This window comes from Apium graveolens, chromosome 6, assembly GCF_009905375.1.
Source record: "Apium graveolens cultivar Ventura chromosome 6, ASM990537v1, whole genome shotgun sequence".
Lineage (NCBI taxonomy): Eukaryota > Viridiplantae > Streptophyta > Magnoliopsida > Apiales > Apiaceae > Apium > Apium graveolens.
Window position 1 is genome coordinate 145,889,498 of NC_133652.1, and position 17,016 is coordinate 145,906,513.

The 17,016-nt window shown below is 35.0% G+C and overlaps 1 pseudogene; it reads right to left on the reverse strand.

Annotated features, from left to right (window-relative positions):
- Positions 1-5,019: 5,019 nt before the first annotated feature.
- On the reverse strand, positions 5,020-7,077 carry LOC141665515 (putative helicase MAGATAMA 3; annotated as a pseudogene).
- Between the last annotated feature and the right edge of the window lie 9,939 nt (positions 7,078-17,016).

The window sequence follows — 17,016 nt, forward strand, 5'->3', positions numbered from 1 at the left end:
TTAATTAACCCTTTTTGGTCTTTAACCTATGTTTCAAAGTAAGGCGAGGGAAAAAGTTTCGTTCGCGAAACGCCGTTACTTGAAACGGTCGTTTCTCCTAAACCGTAAATCGGAATCGAACGAACTACATATCAAAACGAAGCTCGTAACATGAGCTATCTAAACATGGCAGTGGTCATAATCTAGCAGGGGGTTCTCGGGTCCTAATGCTATGCACAAAAACAGTCCAAAGAAAATCGGACGTTACGACGGCTATGTTTACGCGATTTCCAAATTTTAAACCATACAAAACCAACCACAAACCAACCTCAAATCCAACATACAACCAACATCCATCCTTATCACATCATAACAACCCCAACCAATTCAATTTAATCATTCATACTTATGCTTAAACTTAACTTTAATCATACTTAAGTTCCTTTAAATCAAAACCACAACAATTACCATTCCATTCCACTACCATTCCAAATCCCAAACTCTAAATCATAACAACAAGCTACAATATCAACCCACTAATCAAAATCATCTTATAATATATAGGAATCTAGGGTTTGGAGATGGTATACCTTCCTTGAAGTGGTGGGTGGAGCTAGGAAGCCTTAAGAAGCTTGGAGAAGTCTTAAGAATGCTTGGATCTTCAAGAAAACCAAGAAAAGTTCAAGTTAAAAACTTGAAAACACTATTCATTGTCTTCTTCTTTGATTAAATGAAGAAGATTGAGAAGGAATTAATGGCTTAAACTCATGATATAGTCCTAACTAAGCATGAAGATGATTAGGGAATTATCTTACCAATTTAGGAAGCTTGGATCTTGGATTTTGAATTTCTCTTGCCTTTTGAATAGTGAAAAGCCGTGAGCAATGAAGAACAAAGCCTTGGTTGCTTTTGATTTTTGATGAAAATGATTTTACTTGGCTTGGTTGATTGGTTTTTGTGCTCTCTTTAGTCAATTACCTTCTTGCCCTTGGATTTGTGTGGTTACAAAGCCACCACACCTCCTTCCTTCCCATGTCATGCTTATGTCATCCTCATGATGTCATCCTCCCTTCCTTGTCCTCTTTCTATTGGTTGGATGACATCTTTCCCCCTAATCCCTTTGATTAACTTCCTAATCGTTTGCCTAATGACCGATGATCTGTTATACGGTTCGCTTAACTTTCGTTTTCGTTTATCGTTTGAGGGATCATACCCGGGATCTTATTACTTAGGTTCCCTTAACCTTTCTCAATATATTATATTCCTTTTATGATCCTCTCCTATAATCCTTTTATTTAAATCCTTTTTATCCTGTTACCTTTTTCTCAAATCTTTCCGTATCTTGTGGATTTCCGGGAAAAATCAAAGTGTTCGGAATTGGATTCTGACGATCTTTACATACACTTATATACCACATAGAGTACTAATAATATCCCATAAGATCAATAACAGAACCCCTACATAGCGTGGCATGAAAAGTTTTCTCGTTTAGCAAAAACACTATTCATAAGGGTTTCAAAATTTCTCAAAAATTGGGGTTATTACATCTCTCGTTTACTTTTCTGGTTTACACAGTTATACTCGCACACTGTTATTCACACACTGTTTTAGTTGTATGTATTAAGTTTTAGTTGTATGTATTAATCGCAGATTGTTTCACGTGCTCAACATGTTTGAAGCTGTGCTTGATGAAAAAATAGTGCTCTGATATCAAATTTCTTAGGAACTAGGTTTTTATATTTTGAGTTTTTTTGATTTTCTGTATAAGTGCAATAAGGTAAACAACGTAGAGAGATTGGAAAAGAGAATAGTGATAGAGAGGAGAGAGATCGGAAATAGAGAGATAGAGATGAGAGATTGAGAGAGATAGATTGCAGAGGAAGAAATGCAGAGAATATTTCCATTTTCATATATCAGATAACAGAACATTACATCTTGCAAATTTATACATACAATAACACTATTGAAAAAGACAAAAGGACCCTTACTATTATTGACTCACACAAGCATTACTAACACATAACACACAGATTTTAATATTACTGTTGACATAATATAGGGTTCCTAACAGTCTTTAAATTGAAAGGCTGAAAGTGTTAGCATCCTAGCTAGTAGCCCCAAAAACCTCAAATGCCAAGAATTGGCAGAAATCTTAGAGCATTCTAATTTGTACATATCAATATATAAAATTAATGCTACCTCGTCTAACACAATTACTACAAATCAATGCTACCTCGTCTAACATAATTACTGCAAAACTTGTGATTTATAAAATGAACTAGACACATTTACTGAGGTTAGTCATCATCTACACCGTCATCGAACCCTTCTGCATCTACACCCTCCCAAACTTGATTATCTACTTGTCCATCATATACATTAACCATCAACAGCCATGTCGATGCCAATATCATCTCCAGGGCCTTCTTTTGATTCTGGCATAGTTTTTTTAATCTCCATAGATGTTATGTTTGCGTCACTGTAAAAATCAGTGTAGGGTTTCGAAACCTTGTAAAGAGCATTTCTCTGCTCTGCACTCTCAATGAGATTTTTCCAGTGCTTGTCTTTTCTCAAAGTCGACGCAGAACCCACTACCCAAATTGAAGACCTTGATCTAGTAATACCAACATTCATTCTCCGAGAATTAGCAAGAAATCCGATGCCTTTCTTTTTGCTTGCCCTAACACATGAAAATATAGCAACATCTTTTTCTCTTCCTTGGAATCCATCCACAATATTTGTTAGAAAATGGAAAGTTTGAGGCATATTTTATATATGTTCTTGATATGATTTCCGGAAACTAACACTTGGAGGTTGTTCCTTGACATGAGGACTTAAACTTTCATATTTGGATCTAAGACATTTTCTTAGTGGAATCCATGAATATATTGCGACAAAGTTGCTTGTTTGAAATGGGTTTTGGGGATTTTGTCCCACATTGGTATTGTAAAAGAAAGATATTGAGTTTATATAGCATCTTGTGTTAGTGTTGTTTACAACTACTAGCATAAGTGGAATGCTTGTGTGACCTAGTGCTAGTGAGAACTCTTATATTTTTCTTTTCTATTACAAGTTTAATTATTTATATTGATTATTTAATTATTAATATAAAATATATTGAGTAAGGATTATTTTAATCATACTCTGAATATATTTTGTAATATTAATATTAATATTAATTAATCACGATATAATATAAATAATAAGGAAAAACCATTTTGTTTACTTTTTCTGTTTTGTTACTTGGTGTACCACATCGAGTAAAATAGAAGAAGAGCAACTTGAGATGCCTATATATTGAGAGGTATACTTGAGATTAAAAGGACACAAGTCTCGGTGCCTACCTCGCAAACATATATGAGTTGCATAGGTTTTTTGGGCAAACTGAGGTGCGAGTCGCCGTTGATCATTGTTGGTTCTGTGGCCAGATTGATTTGTTGTTGTTTTATCCTGGAAGCGATATTGCTGCATTCCATCACAGCTTAAGTGGGGGGCAATAATCTCTTCAAGAACAGTCAAGTCCTCTTGAAGGATTTGGCGACTCAGCTGTTGTGTTCTTCTTCTTATCAGAATTTGGAAAGCGATAAGAGATAAGTTTTCTTTACTTTCTTTGTCAATTACAGTTCCAAATGGCTTACATCATCATACTGGTTCATTCGCTGCTCGTGGGCTTGAAGAGAACTTACGAGCTCATCAATAGAAATCGTGGACAAGTCTTTTGATTCTTCGATAGAACTAACAACATAATCAAATTTTCTTGTTAATGAACGGAGCAACTTTTCTATGACCCGAACATCGTCGAGACTTTCACCATTTCTTTTCATCTCATTTGTCACCGTTTTTAAACGCGTAACAAATTCACCAATATTTTCAGAACTCTTCATCTTCAAATTTTCGAACTCCCCACGTAGTACTTGGAGACGAACCTTTTTGACTTTCTCGACACCCTGGAATGATTTCTGCAGAATCTCCCACGCGTCTTTCGCCGTTTTTGCATTTGAAATTTTTTCAAAGGTTGATTCGTCAACTCCTTGAATAATTGTATATAACGCCTTTTTATCTTTTTTCCGGGTCTCTTTCAAAATCATCTTCTCAGCATTTGACAGGGCTGCTTCAGCGGCTGCATCTGTGGGCTCGTCATACCCGCTTTCGACAATATCCCAATTATCGTAGGAACCGAGTAATACTTTCATTTGAATACTCCAGTTCCCGTAATTTGTACTCGTCAATTTTGGAATATTTGGTTGCACCATCATCGCCATTTTTCACGAACGGAACCTTAGCTCTGATGCCACTTGTTGGAAACGTGTATGGGCTTTTACACCTAAACTTTGATAATATTAAAGCACAAATACAATAACACTACACTTTTATTTTGATGAATAATAAAAGTACAACACATAAAGGCTACAGCCTTGTTTCTTTTCTTACAACAAAGAGCTTCTGCTTCTTTTTTCTTCTGTTTTTTTTCCTCTCTCGGTGTGTGTTGTTGTAAATATAAACCTACAGACTTGCACCTTATTTATATAGGCTTCAGGATATATAACAACGTCATGCCTTACATAGTATATATTAGCTAGCTGGATCATTGTTTGACTACATGCATTAACTCTTGGCAGCCTACAATATATGCCCAGCCTTTTATTTCAAATATGGCTGCCTTTTGTTTCTTTAATTCACATACGTAATATGCACCATTCATATGTGAACTCTTGTTGTTGCTTCTTTCTTCACACGTACAGCCTACCTTAAAATTAGGATTCAAACTCACTTCCATGAAATAACCTGCATAATTTTCTCCACACCGTGTATGGATATAGGTGCTGCACGTGCACTTGACTTTCCTGCCTACCATATTTCCTAGATCTTTTGTTGCTGCTCTTTGTGTTCATACATTATTCACTCTACTGCAGACCTAGCTAATTGCTTATCATTTATCTTATACATACACGTACAACTATTTTTAGTTATAGCTGCCACCCTTATTTTGCATGCGTAGAATACAAACTAAACAACTTATTTATTGGAGGGTTTGAAATTCTAACAATCAAAAGTGCTATTTAATTTACTGAAAAGAGAGGAACCACTGAAACTGAGTGTGGAGAATACTATTGCTGCTTCATCCAAAATCGAATCACGGATGGCATTTCTATCCCTTCCAGCACTTCCATGCTTCTTTTCATCACCAGTCTGAAAATCCATGCCAGCAAATTTTTGTTCCACGAGATGATCCAAAGATACAGTCTTAACAGAATAATGGACATTGAGACCGATTCGGACAATTTTAGAAGTGTATGCACGATCATTTTCATCACGAATACCTTTCAACACTCGCAACACAATCTCGTCGAGTGCGGAGTTTGACGGAGCGCAAACTAAAACTCGTACACGATATTTGCGATTGGAATTAATCACTTCTGGTTTCAATTCATTGCCAGTGGTGGGAAAAAATCCATTATTACTATTTTTAGGTATAATTGCATCCCTATCATTAGTACCACCAAACCAAGGCGATGCCTTCTTCCGGTGCTTGTATTTGTCTTGAAATGGTAGTTCAGGCCCACGCCCACGCTTCATTCCTGTTAATTTACCCTTGTGCTGTACGTTAACTGGAACTGCGTGCAAAATGGCACTAAGAATTCCGATGATAGTTTGTGTTTTTCCTGTCCCGGGCGGGCCCTGTATTAGGACAAATGGTTTGCTTGACAGACCAGCATCTATGGCTTCTAACTGGGATGCATTGTGATTGCTTTTCATGTGATTCTTTAGAGATCTAGAAATATCCAAACCCCGGATTTTAGGACATTGTTGGCTCTCAGCTGCCTTCAATATTAGGTCTTTGAATGGAAGAGAGCCAACTGAATGGAGAGCAGCATATTCTCTAACAACAGTAGACAAACTGCAAACTTTCTTAATGACCCAAGTTTCCGGTGATTCTTTCACAAGAGAGCGCATACGCAACAGCCTCGGGCAAGATTTGATTACGTCAGCATTTAATCCTCCTCCAACTTCTCCACCTAATGGCATTCTAAGTCCAATCTTTACCCCAAACTTTCCTGGTATAGTATACTCAACCAATCCAAAAGCATATATAGCAGGGAGCTCTTCACTATTATGAAGCTTCTGAGTAGAGAGTAGTAATAGATCATTCTGTTGAATTGATTCCCAATTTTCCCCAAAAACCACCGGAAAGTGAAACCCATTAATACTTATTAACATCTTTGTAAGTGTGCTTCACTTCTTTCAAACCCAAATTACTAACATTATGGTTGTTATTCTGGTCAAATTCTTCAAGGAGACGAAGATAGTCCCAACCCAGAACTATTCTGTAAAAGCGAAGAGTGCAGGCTTCTTCCTCTACATTGTTCTTGTCCACAGCCATTGATTGTGATCTGTGGACAATTTGGGCGGAACAAAATAGTATAGTCTAAATTTAACTTGAATAGTATACTCCAAATTTAATGTCCTCTCCTTTCAAAATCGAAACAAGTTTTTCGCAGTCTTATGAACACATCACGTAACAGTGATTATAAATTTGTTGCTTTTGTAAATTGTAAAGAACCTGTAAAAGTTCAAACGAATGTAAATTAGACTAACTATTCATACAGCTAACAGTATAGACAATTTATAACAAGAAAGTAAAAAAGAAACCAGCCCGTGCAATAACAAAAACATAAAACAATATCAAAAGACAATAAAAGATCACAAGGCAGAACACAGACAAGAAAAAAAAACATCAACATCAGCATAACATTATTAGCTAGCAATTCATATAACAACTGTGTATGTGTGACCAAAACCTCTTAGGTGCAGCAGTATCTATCTCGAAACTTGTCAAAGACAAGACGGGTGTGCAAGTATGTTTAAAAAATATTAAAATTGTGTGATGGGTGTATGCAGTGTCGTGTGTAAAACAGGTGGGACTGAATGTGTTACCTGGACGAGCTTCGGTTGCTTTGTGTTGCTCCAGAAGATAAGTGCTCTTTGTCAGGGCCAAATATATCGTATGTTTTTTGCTACACCCTTTATTTTATACTTACAAGGTAGGGTTTTATAACATAAACAAGATTAGGATTCTGATCTGATTTATACGAAGTCAGATTATTTTTTCCAAGACGACGACTGTGTATAACTCTTTTCGAGCCTAGTTCGGATTCGTCTTTAGTCAACCACTCGTTTAAACACCGGAAAGTAAATGTTTGATTCCTGTTTAAAAGTATTTTTAATATCCAAATATTCGCTGAATGTTGAATTTATTTGGCTACCGGATTTTTTTAGCATTATTGTATTCCAATTTAAAAAAAAATAAAATTAACCTTCCTGGCAAGATGTCAAGAACTCGAAGAATTATCTCAAATTTACATAAATGATAACAATAGTCAACAATTTTGAATTATATGTATTATTTTAAATTTATATTTTATGGTTAATGATAAAAAATAATCAACAGTTTGAATGATTAATGATAAAAAATAATTAACAATTTGAATTGCTCCCTCTGTTTCTTTTCATCCGTCATTTAATTTTTCTGCACATAATTCTAAATTTATTGACTGCGGAGTTAAAATAATAATTTATAAAAAATTGTAAATAAAAATATGCAACCAAAACTTTAATTAACAAAAAAATTTTGAAAATTAATATTTTAATTATGTGATCAAAACGAAGAAGTGTATGCTTAAACGATAAAAGAAACTATAGGAAGCAGATGTATTAAAATGAGGTCTTGTCCTTTTCTATCATAATTTGAATAAAAATGGTCCAAAATATTATAATTATGTAATTCACCCTTTATATCATATAAAAAAAGCATTTTTTAGTTACATGTTAAAAAAAGGTATTTTTAATTTACATTTTTAATAATTTTAGAAATTAAATCATTTCTTCAAAAAATAAAAGATAAACATAAATTTTGAAAACATATCTAAAACATACATTTATGGGGTACACGCATAATTGATTGCGGTTCTTTAAAATTTTCAAAAGTCCATCTCCCGGTCGTGCAAGAGTGCAAACTGCGAGGTTATAAACGCATGGTTTACTGGCATTTTCTTATAATAATAAGGGTTTAAATATCAATCAGGTGATTCATTGCGTTCATTTGATTCATGTAGTGACTAACTACAAACGGACTCGTTGCACTAATTGATTACGTGAATTAATCAATTCTTCAGTGTTAACTATTCTCTTTAATGGGCAAACCTGTGACCTGGCTGTAGAACAACTGATTGAGTGAGGTGGAGCTGATGTGGCTGGCAACAGCTATATTAGAACAGGTGGGTTATATAGAAGCTCAAACATATAATGAAATTTAGAGTTCTTGAGTGAAAAAGGCATAACTATACAACCCCATATTATTCCTCTAATTACTTCTAGGCGCAACTTTATTACATATTGAAGATCGAAAACCTCATGACAACAAGCTCTGGAAGATCATCACAAGTATCGACGATTGAGTATCTTTGTTAAGGTGGGAGAAGGGCCAAAATGTATATTTCTTGGTCATTGAATAATCCTGGGAGAAGATTTTACACTTGTTGCCAACCACGAGTAAGCAATGTGTACTAGTTAAATCTGTGTAAATTATATTCGAATTTTCATATTCTTATCAAATGTTTAAAAGTGTAGGAGATAAGATTTAACTACTTTCAATGGTATGATGCTGAAACTGAAGGAATGGTGGTGTTATCACCCACTTGAATAATAGAAGAATTTTTCAATATGAAAGGATTTCACTTCTTGAAGAAAGAATTACAATGCTAGAAGGGAAACTAGCAGCCAATGAAGAGAAGAAGAGAAGTTTGGAGCAAAATAATGCCAAGACTGTGAAGGTCTACTTGATTGTTATAATATTGTTAGTGGCTCCAGCGAGACTAATGTAATGTGTTCATATATGTTCCCACTAATGAATTTTGAAGAAATGTTATATTTTAGTGGATGAAGAACAATGTAACTAACTGAAATGATTATGAAAAAGATTTATGTAGCAATTAAAAAAACTGAACTGATTCATACAATGATCATGAAATAGGTCATCCTTTAAAATCATAATTAGAGTCATTAAATTGGTTTACAATTGAACATTATAACATAAATTATCCAAAAAAGCATTCCCACAATGTTTAAGACCTAGTCACAGAGTTAACAAAACAATGTTACATCCCAAAAGTAGCACAAAATAGTTTTTAATCTATCCCTAGTTCTCGAGTTCGACTATTAATGCAAAAGTAAATATTTAAAACATATAAACTAGTCATCCCCTAGATCCACTGTATTGTCAAGTGTATTCTTGAAGTTGAATTTGGTTTTCATCCAAATTCTGTTGATCCTTCTTACTTGTAGTTCTTCTTCAAAGTCATCTCCACTCCTCTTCAGTCTCTTGTTCATCCTCTTGATGCTCTGTAACTTGCTCAGCAACAGGGTCTCCATCTTTAACAAAGCTTGATTGTGTCTGAGAAAATGGTAGAATGTCCGCTGAGGGAGTTCCATTTGAAATATGGTTGGCTTCACCAAAACCAGGAGTTGGCATAAAGAGCTTCCCAAATCCCAAACCAATAAGATTTCCTTGAAGTTAGAATGATTTCTGTATCCATCCAATGTGGCATGTATTTAGCCTCGTCTTCACTCTGAATTTCTTTCTCAGTGACTTTTTTCTTTATTTCTGTGGCTTTCTCCTTCCCTTTGACATTGGAGAGTTGAGTGCCTTGAGCAACTGCAGAAATGGTTGATTTTGCTCTGTCCTTGAAAGATAGTTCTCTAATAATAATGACAGGCATGTTGTTTTCAACATTAAGACATGTTGTTTTCAAAATTATCAACAAATGAGTATTTTTAGAAGAATGCCTTGGACCAACAATTGGGATCAAGCCTGTTCAACTCCTCATGTGCCTTCTTAGAAATTCTTGCAAGCAGCTTCATTTCCTTGTGAAATAAGGCTGGATATGTTGCACATGCGGTAGTACATAAACAGTTTTTAATTGTGCCTTGAGAAAACCTCTTCTTGAAGTTGTTGTACAAGTTTCTTGTGCACAGTATATGCTCTGCACTTGGTAGCAATTCCTTCCTAGCAATTATTAAACTATAAGGATTAGGAAAAAGAAATACATAAGTAACATACACATTATGGAAATCTCGACAACAACCAATTAAGATATGTTTGTTTACCATTTGCTGATCACTGATTACTGTGAATGCTTGACCATTTCCAAGCTCAAGATCATCCCTCAACAAACCTAGAAACCACTTCCAACTCTCGGTATTTTCATATTCTACTACAAAAATGCCACCGGTTACATATTATTATTAGTATCCCTCCCCACAGCACTTAATAACTTCCCACCACAGATATTTTTTAAAAAACATCCATCTAGACCTATGATCGGTCTGTATCTCAACTTCCACCCTTACTTCAATACATAATAGCAAATATAAATTATTTGGAACTTGTTACCATCATCATCACTTACCATTCTAACCCTGATATCCACTGTATTTTTTGGATGATTTTTAAGTATCTCATACCTAAAATCCCATACCCTAGAGTAATGGCCTTTTAAAGTTTCAAAAATACCAGCTAGAGCAGCCTGTCTAATCCTAGAATATTTGATCCTTGGAACCTCAGTCTCAAGGTCTTGTTTAAATGTCTCTTGCATTTCCTTTATCTTCCACCGAGGATTTTTCTTTATTCTCTCCCCATAAACTTCTGTTAAGTATGCCACAATCACTAGCCTATTTTGATATGGCTTGGTGCAAAGATGATCAGGTAAGCATGTCTTGATTTGGACATTCTCTGAATCTGTGAGTCTACTGCACCATAGATAAAAGGTACACCCTTTTTCACATCCAACCTGAGCCATTCTCTTATCATTTGTTATGAAATGAACAACTCTCCTTTATTTAATACCATATTCTCTCACAGCCTTCCTAAAAGCATCCATAAATTGAAATTTCAGCCCAACTTTAAACTTGACACTGTCTCCCTTCTCCAGGTTAAACACCTTTGATTTTTCTTTCTTTTGTTACCGGGGGGATCCCAACATAATCCAATTTTATGTTTTCATCTTCACTTGATGAATCATCAGACCTTAACTCATCACTAGCATAATCATTCTCATCATACTCACTCTCATCACTATCAAATGCTATTTTTCTTCTTTCTACTCTAGAAGCAATGAGTTCTTCATCACTTTACTCCTCACTACCTACCTTATAATTAAGATCTTCACTGTCTCCACCACTTGACCATTCATCAATGTCATCTTCCAGCACATCATCTTCAATATTTTCCTTACCACTACCACCCATTTCTACAACATTCTTACCAGCCAATTGCATATTTTTCCCCAAATGATCAACAAACACATTCATTTTCTTAAATGGCCTAGAAATCCTAATCACCTCCCTAACTGAATCATCATAATACAAGAATCTGATGCCGTTTTTAAACGTGTGACCATCACATTGAAAATAATAAAAGTCTGTCTTACGATAATTAAACTTCTCGTCATAATCTTCAAAATCAAGAATAGAAAGACGATCAGTGTCAACATCACTAATGATATCAACATTTCCCCTAACATGATTAGCATTAGATTTGAAGGACCCATGGGTAAATGAGCCATAACGGTGCAGATGAATTGAAACCCTAGAAGTCATTTCTATTTAAAATGAAACAACAATTACAAAACAAAATAGGACACAAACGAAACATAACAACTCGAATCAAAGAGGATTAAACAAATTTTTAAAAAAATATGATCATGACACAAAATCCACTTTGCATGACACTCAAAACCCCCAAAACGAAAGTAAAACATATGAAATAGAAGTCTTAATGATTACTGGTTGCTGTATTGAGTGTACGCTTGCAGAATCCTGTGAGAAATCACTGTCTCCGATCAAATCGTAAGGGGGTTTTCAGAAATTAGGGTTCTATGTTGTGCAAGACATGCCTGTACAATAACAAGACTAAGTCAAATTGACAACCCTAAGTAAGTTGTATTGTAATCTTAGTTTAAATTTTGTATTATAATATTAAAGTCTGTAAAAATGTCAAAGAGCAGACTGGAGTCTTTTTCTTTAAACAGTATCAAGCCTAAGAATTCTATCTGGAAGAAGATAAAGGTGATCATGCCTCAGAAGAATTGTGAAGAAGCTTGGAGTTGAATAAATCTGTTTTGAGAAAAATGTTCTAAGTCAAGATCTCTACAAGTCACATATTTAGTATTATAGAGAAGTCATTCAAGAACTCTCGAATGACTTATTGAGAAGTCAGGAAAGCTATTAGAGAACTCAGAGATATCGACAAGCCAAATTAAAGACATGAAGATTGGAGATATCGACAAGTCATTTCTTCACTAGAGAACTTAGAGTTATCGACAAGTCAAATATCACTAGAGAACTCTGAGTTATCGACAAGTCAAATATCATTAGAGAACTCTGAGTTATCGACAAGTCAAATATCACTAGAGAACTCTTAGATATCGACAAGTCAAATATCACTAGAGAACCCTGAGTTATCGACAAGTTAAATATCACTAGAGAACTCTGAGATATCGACAAGTCAAAGTGAAGACATGAAATGAACAGATCTCGATAAGCCAATATACTTATCGAGATGTCAAATTCTCTATATATCAAACTGGAGATCTCGAGGCAAAACTCAAAGTACAAATTATCGACAAGTCAAATATCACTCGAGAACTCTGAGATATCGACAAGTCAAAGTGAAGATATGAAGTGAACAGATCTCGATAAGCCAATATACTTATCGAGATGTTAAGTTCTCTATATATCGAACGGGAGATCTCGAGGCAAAACTCAAAGTACAAAATGTAGATCAGTTCAATATCCAAGATTAACACTCAGTTGGATTGACAAGTCTACAAAAGGCAGCTTGAAGAGTGTTAGATCAAGGATGAAGATTAACTGACAAAGGAAGATCAAAGTTAACACAGTATGCAAAGATATGCTAAGCCAGAAATGGAAGATATGCTTTTCCTAAAATGGAATAATTAGTGACAGTTTACTAAAGTGAATAGCATCTCTTATTATACACTGTGTAAACCAGTAGTTAACTATCATATAAAGTTAACATTGGTCCTTTGTCATATGTAACAATTTAGATCAGAAAAATCTTGTATTTCTCTCAAGAAAGAAGCTAAGCTCTTTATCAATAAAGAGCCTAGAATTTTGTAGTAAAATATTCTTAATTTTAATGTAAAATTAAGTGAGTTTTGAAAGATTTGCATTCACTGTTATTGCTTGTTTAATTTCAGTACTAACACATATCACTGCAAGATTTAATTTCCTTTGTTCATAACCATAAACACTTCAAGAAAAGCATAAAAACACAAAAATACATTTACCCCCCCTGTGTGTGATTTATTACCTAATAAGTGGTATCAGAGCAAAATCTGAAAGGAAACATATTCAAGATCTTAGAAGAATAAATTTACAGAAAATCAGTAGCATCAAAATTCCCACTTTTGCTAAAACTAACTACACTCTATGGAAGAAGAAATTGTTGCTGTTTATCAGGATAGCCAATTCATTATATATTAGATTCTCAAAAATGGGCCTTTCAATCCTATGGTTAGAGTTGAGGAATCTACAGATGGAGACATGGTCATCCCAGCTCATTATGCTCCTAAAGACCCTTCTGAGTACACTGAGCCTGAGAAAGAAAAAGTTTCCCTAGATAGTAGCTTGCAGCTGATTCTGATAGAGTCACTTGATAATGTAATGTACAATAACATTGTCAACTGTGACACTGCTAAGCAGATCTGGGAAAATATTGAAATACTCTGTGAAGGAACTGAGGAAGTTAGATCTAGTCAAAGAAGGATACTGATTTCACATTATGAGGGTTTCATGGCTAAGCCAAAAGAAAGTATCACTGATGTGTTTGAAAGGTTTAACAACCTGATAAATGACTTGCAGCTACATGACAAATACTATGAAGCTGAAGAAGTGAACTTGAAGTTTTTTCTTACAGTCCCTGATCATTTGGAACAGAAAATTACAGCAATCAGAAAAGGGAGAGACTTGAGCAGAATAAGACTGGAAGTTCTATATGAAATCTTAAAAACATATGAATTAGAGATGGTTCAAAGGAAATCACTAAGAGCTGGTCAAGGGCAGGTTGTAGATGGTTCAAGTGCTCTAATTGTCAGTGAAAGCCAGACCTCTAATGATGAGCCAAGATCCCAGACTCCAGTTGCCTCAGCAAGTGAGCAAAGAAAAAATGATTCACAGGAACAAGTCATACTGGAATTGGAAGAAGTTGAGTTATACACCCTGGATGAACTTGATAAGCTAGATCAGTCAATGGCCTATTTGGTAAGAAAGTTCTCTGACATTAGAGTAAAGAAACCAAGATTTTTTAAGGGTAAAGGACAGTCATTCAACAAAGACAACAGTTGGAAAGGAAAAGGGAAGTACACATCTGATAGAAAAAATGGTTACAAAACTGGATTTGTTGACAGATCAAAGATAAGGTGCTACAACTGTGATAAACTAAGCCATTTTGCTACAGAATGCAGGAAACCCAAGAAAGCAAAGAAAGACAAAGCTAATCTTGAACTGGAAGTAAAGGATGAAGCTCTTCTGAAAAAACAGCAAAGCAAGCTTATATTGCAGAGGGAAAGAGTTGGGATGACTCTGATAATGATGAAGATGAGGAAGTTGGAAATTATGCACTAATGGCCTTGGAGCAAGGAGAGTCATCCTCATCAAAATCAAAAGTACCAACTCTTACTAACATTGATTTAAATGTGAGTCAATATAAGGAAATTATAGAGAAGATGAGCACAGAAATGTTTCACATTCATACAAGTATGGTTGCTGCTAATGAAGAAGTTAGCAGACTGACAAAGATAAATTAGAAGCTTGAAAATGAGAAACAAGAAGCTGAATTATTGTTGGTAGAGCTTGAAGCAGTAAGATAAGATAATGCATATCTGAAGAACAAGGTCAAGTGTGCAAGTGAGATTGAAGCAGTGTTAAGGGAAAAACTGGAAAAGAATGAAGTCAAGTTAAAGTCCTTCAAGAATGCATCTGAGTTGGTTAGACAATACCATGAGAAAAATAAGCCATGTGCAAATATTTCTATTGGTCTTGATTATGATGTCTTGAATAATAAGAAGAAAGATACAGGTGACAAAGGAAAAACAACAGAAAATGAAAATATTCCAGCTATGCTGAAAAAGGTTGTTTCACCTATGTTCAAGGCATGTGAAGTTAACTTCAGTGAAGAAGAGTTGATTAAAAAGCAATAAATTGCTGATGAAGATAATGAGAAGAAAAATGCAGAAGCAACTCAATCTTCCAAAGTTGAAGAGAAGTTCATGGACAATCAAGATTCCAAGACACCTGTCAAGGAAACAAAACTGAAGATGCAAGAAAAAAGAAGAAAAATAGAAATGGGAAGTTTGGGATAAACAAAAGCAACAATTTTGCTTATGTTGTAGATGCTCCAAGAAAGAAATGTGAGAAATGTGGCTCTATGAATCACCTAACTCACCTTTGTAAAAAGGTTGTTAGCAAGCCAGTTGAAGGAGCCTGCAAATACAATGAAGCAGATGCAAAAGATCCCTACTCATTCTGCGATAAGTTTGATTGCATCCCTTGCAACTTAAAAGTAATGAAAGGTTATCACAAGCTGAGAGTAGACCTCAAAGAAACAAAAATTGGGTCTACAACAGACAGGGAAAATGCACAACAGTCAATGAATTCTATTTTATCTGAAACAACTCATTCTACTTCTACTAAATCAGTTAACAAGAAGAAAGTGCCTAACACTGCTTGGGTTGCTAAATATACTTAAAACTCATTGTGTGCAGGGCAAAATGAAGAAGGTCATATGGATCATAGACAGTGAATGTTCCAGACATATGACAGGTGATAAGGCCATGCTATCATAATTTGAGGAGAAAGATTTCCCCTTGGTGACCTTTGGAGACAACGACAAAGGATTCACAATGGGATATGGCAAGATTATTTCTGAAAATATTGTCATTGATGATGTAGCATTGGTAGCTGGTCTTGAAGTAAATCTTCTCAGTGTCAGTCAGTTTGCAGACAAAAGTTTTAAAGTTTTATTTGACAAAGAAGAATGTATTTTCATCAGCAAGAAAACCAATGAAGTTGCTCTAAAAGGAGCAAGGAAAGGAAGCTTTTTTGTTGCAGACTTGGACTCAATAAATGAGGATGGTATTTGTTGCTTCTACACCAAGGCATCTATAGAGCAAAGCAACTTATGGCACAAGAAACTCTCACATCTGAACATCAAGGCAATCAACACCTTGGTCAAGAAAGAGTTAGTGAGAGACATGCCAAAACTAGAGTTTGCTCAAATTGAAGTTTGTGAAGCTTGTCAGAAAAGAAAAATGAAAAGATCAAGTCACAAGTCAAAAACTGTAAATTCCATAAGTGCACCATTGTAACTTATTCACATGGACTTGTTTTGACCAGTAAATGTCTTATCCATTTCAAGAAACAAATATGCACTTATGATGGTGGATGATTTCTCAAGATACACTTGGGTTGAGTTCATGCACTCTAGAGATGAAACTCCACACTTCATAATTGAGCACATCAAGAAGATAGAGAAACATGATGAAGATCAAAACTGTGTTAAGAGATTGAGAAGTGATAATGTAACAGAATTCAGAAATGCAACACTGAGTGAATTCTGTAAAAACAATGGCATTGTTCAAGAATTCTTTGCTACTAGAACACCTCAATAAAATAAAGTAGTTGAAAGAAAGAACAGAACATTAGTTCATCGGATAAAGAATTCTCTGCTACAAGAACATTTTAAAAGACAACTCTAAATATGTGGGAAAATTTGACTCAAAGGTTTTTGAAGCAATTTTTCTGGGATATTCATCGGAGAGAACTGCCTACAAGGTCTATGTAATTGATCAAAAGAAAATTATAGAAAGCACAGATGTGACTTTTGATGATGACAAGTGTCCAGGCTTGGAATGCCTTGATGATAAGGAAGCTGAAGCCCTTGCATTTGAAAACCTCAAC